The sequence below is a fragment of the Scylla paramamosain genome, unplaced genomic scaffold (genome assembly GCF_035594125.1).
Source record: "Scylla paramamosain isolate STU-SP2022 unplaced genomic scaffold, ASM3559412v1 Contig15, whole genome shotgun sequence".
Classification (NCBI taxonomy): Eukaryota; Metazoa; Arthropoda; class Malacostraca; order Decapoda; family Portunidae; genus Scylla; species Scylla paramamosain.
This window is the reverse complement of record NW_026973680.1, coordinates 262,501-267,500: the sequence shown is the minus strand read 5'-3', so window position 1 is coordinate 267,500 and position 5,000 is coordinate 262,501. Positions and strand designations below refer to the sequence as shown.

The window sequence follows — 5,000 nt, the reverse complement described above, 5'->3', positions numbered from 1 at the left end:
CAACACTCACCACCACATTGACATCACCTGTTCATCTTCAGCTACTTCCCGTCAGCCCACAAACCTCCCATTTTCTCCCTCGACAAGAAGTTTCACTCCCGCGTCGCCTTAATACCCCTGCCTCACGCATACGTCGTCGCAGGAGGGCCACGCACGCCTGCAGAGCTTTGAGGGGGCTTTATGTGGTGCTGGATTCACTGTCAGTGACGCTAAAGAGGCCTGAATCAGTGGGTAGTCACTCATCTAGCTGTGTCTCATTTTCATGCAAGCCTTCATGTATGCCTCGATTTCCCCGGGACTTGGTGTGTTACTGAGACTGGTTCTGCATCGCTTCGTTTGTTCGTGAGGCTCATATGTAGTAAATATTCTTGAAGGTTTCGATGTTCTGGTTGATTTGAATTGGTTTTAGTGGAAGTTATTATGGGTTTTCAAGGGCGTTTGTGTGGTTCTATGTAGGGACACTTTAATGAGGATTTAACGGCATCAATAGGAAGAGTACTATGTGAACTCGACTCAGCATCTCTGTGGCATTTGAGATCAGTCCCAGTAGGAGAGGGAGCCAAGCGTACAGGAATAGGATTGCGCTCCGCTAGGCGGCTGTCATTTCCAGGCCGCTCGCTCCCTCGTGGCTTTGAAATTCATGACTTGATTAGTATTTAAATTTTTCCATCTCCGATGTAGGAAAAATCCGGCGCCGTTCATGTCTCTTTCGTTTCAAGAATTAGACTCGTTCCAAGGAAGTCTATTTCAGGAGGTGGAAAGTTTCGGAAATTGATTCCGCAAATGTCTCTTCATATCTTTGGCTGACATTTTCTCTTAGCCAAGGACTTTCGGCAAACTTCTCTCATTTATTTAAGATAGCCGTTAGTGTCGCCTCCGTGCCGTCCATTACACTGCTCCTTTAATTGCAGAACACAGCGAGGAGCCTTCACCTGCGCCCCGAAGACCTGGAGACAGTGCCGTTGTCTGAGGAAATCTGTTTGCGAATACCCACGTATGTCCGATTCCCAGTGGATTTAAATTTCTGCATAGCATTTAACACTAACAACATTACTGTGCGAGGTGATCTGACAAACTTTATAAATCCATTGGGTTAGTGGCGGCCCTTCGACCACAGCCGCCAGGAGGGAGGCTTGCAGTTCATGGCGTGATTCATGAGGACGATATGTACCCTCACCCTTAAGCTTTCTGGACTAAACACTTCTGTAAGCACGGTGGTGGCCAGAAGTGATGTGACTGCCCCCTTGTATTGTGAGACACAAAGGGAAACGTTCAGTGAGGTCACAGCTGGGTTATTGATAGGACCACAGCACCCCCTGATCCAGTGCTTCACACCTCACTGGGAGTAATGATCGTTTCGGCAGGTGTTTACTACGTCCTCTCTTTTGAAAGTAGAAAAAAAATGCATAGAATTATTTGTTTTGAGCCGCGGAATGATGTTACAATTTTTGTTCTACAAAATCGCGATTTTTCACAAATGATACAAAAACAATAACATATGACTACATCATTCACATTACTGTACTTTGGAGCATTCACTACAAAATCCACAACTGTTACCAATAAAAAAAAAAAAAAAATTCAGGCCAATAACCAAACCTCAATAAACGACTCTTAATTTTTGCCACGCCAGAAGAGCACCAGTCAAATCTCGCTCAGTGGAAATCATCAGCCATCAAGTGAAATAAGCCCAGACCTCCGTCGTCCTTGTCTTTTAATGACTTTTTTTTTTTTTTTGGTGAACATTTACCTTGTGCGGATAAGCGTTTAAAGAGATTAAAGTTAACAGATATATATTGACACAAATGGTATAAGTGACATAGGATGTAGTAAGTTATGTTTCTGTAAATCAGTAGGCCACGTGGTGTCTTGATATGTAGACGTATATTTCTCTCTCATTTATCTGAGTGAGTTCTGTCGTAGTGTGTCATTCTTCCAAGAAGGTGCTGGAAGTGTTCCCTTCCTGGCACACTTCACGCTTCATTTTCTTACAACAGCACAAACTTGATGTGTTATTTCCTGGACTGCATGTCCTCTTCAATTAAAGTTTGTACCATTATCTTCATGATGGCTGAATGAATGCATGCTTATGAATTCATCTGATTCTCTGATAGACAATATTATTTGCATCTGAGAGATCTTGGAGCTTAAATAATTCACAAACCCATTGATATTGATATTGATCAATAGACAAACAATCTTTAAATCCTGCACTAACGCTTTCTCAAGTGCAACTCCCTCCCCCCATCTCTCCCTCCCTCCATCTCTCTCTCTCTCTCTCTCTCTCTCTCTCTCTCTCTCTCTCTCTCTCTCTCTCTCTCTCTCTCTCTCTCTCATCAGCCTATCCTTGTGGGGACAGGAATGCACAAGGGCGAGTAAGTGAGGGTGGAAAAGGAAGATAATTACGTTAGGGTAGCGAGGTAAGAGTGGCGGGAAATTGAGCGCGATATGAATGACACATGGCGGCGTGCGTCAAGTGACCAGCGACAAGAAGCAGGAGAGGCGGTACTGGTGCGTTCATTGTGACGCTGAAGGGTTTAGGCTAATCGAATTATGGTGCTGGGAGTTGTGAAGCGCTTGTCTCGGCTGAAAGAAAAGAAAGGAAATGCAGGAATACACGAAAGACAAAGGAAAGATAACCATGCAACACTGGAATGACACAGCTTCCTTGCTTCTCATTCACAGCAGCACCGGTAATTCTCTCTCTCTCTCTCTCTCTCTCTCTCTCTCTCTCTCTCTCTCTCTCTCTCTCTCTCTCTCTCTCTGTGCCGACAGGAATGCACAAGGGTGAGTAAGTGAGCGTGAAGGATGGTCCGGGTTAACAGATGCCTGAGGTGTGCGGCCGCCACGACGGAGAGTGATTGGCGTGTCATAATGGCGAGGTAATTCTGCACAAAAATGAGTTCCGCAAAATATTGCGTTTAATGGTCAGCCTCCAGCCACTAGCTACTCCTTTTTTGTCATGTGTTTTATTCAACACTCTGGAGAAATAAAATCTGTGTTTCCCCAGTGAACGCTTCCTCATTGTACGCTGCATTTTAATTTCTCCCTAACGATGTCTTGCTGAGCTTTCAGGACCTCGAATTCTATGTAGGAAGATAACTGCCTTAAGTTCCATTTTGTTCTGGACAGGGAAAAAACAAATAAATAGCACGGGTTTTGTTGGTGGATATCCTGGCAGAAGCAAGTTCCCCATCACCGTGACTGTTTGTTTTTACTGAAGGACTTACGATGAAAAAAAAGAAAAAAACTTTAATTTCATTTTGGTGTAAAGTTGTAAACAGTTTCATCTTTTGTGGGTATTCGAAAAGTCTTCTAAATATTTAAATGTATAAATATGTTTTTCCGTACACACTGGCAATTCTATCTGTTGTCATTGGCCTGTTCCTGTGTGTCCGTCACAACTGTGTCTTCTTCTTTTATACCACTTTTTTTGTGTGTGTTTTATTTGTTATTTATTTATTGATTTATTGATTGATTTTTTTTTTTTTTTTTTTTTTTTGAGAGCAAGGAAAGGAATAATGTTGAACATAGATGAATGTAATCATATGACTTAATGGCAGCCGACTGTAAGATGGATGGAGAATGATGTCTGTATTGGTTATCAAGTTTATTCTTTGATAATGTGCTACTTTTCATTTCTGTTTAATTATAGTACGTATCAACTCTATGCATTTCTATAAAGGCTTCATTTATACATTATCTTTGTGTGTGTGTGCGTGTGTGTGTGTGTGTGTGTGTGTGTGTGTGTGTGTGTGTGTGTGTGTGTGTGTGTGTGTGTGTGTGTGTGTGTGTGTGTGTGACTGTCAGACGTGTGAGGAGAGGTGTTTATGTGAAGAATGTTTAGGAGAGGGGAAAGGAGGTCAATTAATCATGTGAGAGGCACCACCCACAGGTCACTTGATCCACCAAAGATGTAATTAAGGTTTTATAAATATCGCCGGTGGAAGATTAATTTATCATTAGACACATTGGTGCAAGAAGAGATATCATTGAGTCTGAAGAAATGAATGCATCGACTCATCAGCTGCGTTATATCAAGAGCTCCGCTGTGACCACCAACAACTGGGGATAGGCTGAGTTCATCTTCTGACTGTAGTTTTTGTCCGAAAATTTGTACAGTGTGACCTAACTTCCTAGAGCAAGTACATATACATATACTGCATAATGTATGAACTAGTTTAGTGGCTGCTAGCAATGTAAAGTACAAACAGCAATTGAATCATTTATTGTTTTGGGATCGTTAGCAAGATTTGGTATTCTCGAATCCCAGTGCCTTTTCTCATCATATGTGTCAGGGAAGCTTTGAATACTCTTATTGTTAACGATCACAGTTTCCAGAGATCTTGTCACACTAGAGAGCTGCTGTAGACTTCTTGCGTAAGATATTTTATAAAACATGGAAGTATAGTTGCAAATACAATGCAATGCTTAAACTTAAATTTGAACAGTATGTGCATTTCCTATGACACAAAACAAATTTCTTAATTTAGATGTCAATGGCAGAAAATAAACCATAACAGTTCATGTGTTTTCTACGGATAAAAGAAAAACCCATACTACAGATGACAGTGGAGGGAAAAAACGTCCATTGAAGCCCTGAAAAGTTCCAGTGCAGGGACGCGAGTGTTGGGTTGTCTCCCTGCTCCTGTGTAGGGTTGTGTTAGCTGCTGGCTTTTGTATGTTTGTGTACACATTAGGCACGTAAGCCTCAAATTCTTACGACTCTCCGTTTTACTCACATTTCGAAAATTTCTCACATAAATTCTATAATTTTCGTAACACAAATTGTATAATTTTTACAACATTAATGGTCATCCGTTCTGTGAAAAGTAACAATATGTTCTGGTTATTATTTGCATTGGCTGTTATATTTGATTATCCTTCAAATGGAAATCTTCATCAGGTAAATGTGAAGGCATCTTCAGAATCAGACTACCGCCTTCTGCCACCCTGCCTCTGAGGAGAGGCGCGACCTGGCTCTTGTGCCCTCATGTTTA

The 5,000-nt window shown here is 41.7% G+C and overlaps 1 protein-coding gene across 2 annotated transcripts in view; it reads left to right on the top strand.

Annotated features, from left to right (window-relative positions):
- LOC135097243 (putative nuclease HARBI1) overlaps positions 1-5,000 on the top strand; it is a 63,036-nt gene that overhangs the window by 29,348 nt on the left and 28,688 nt on the right. The window lies entirely within an intron of this gene.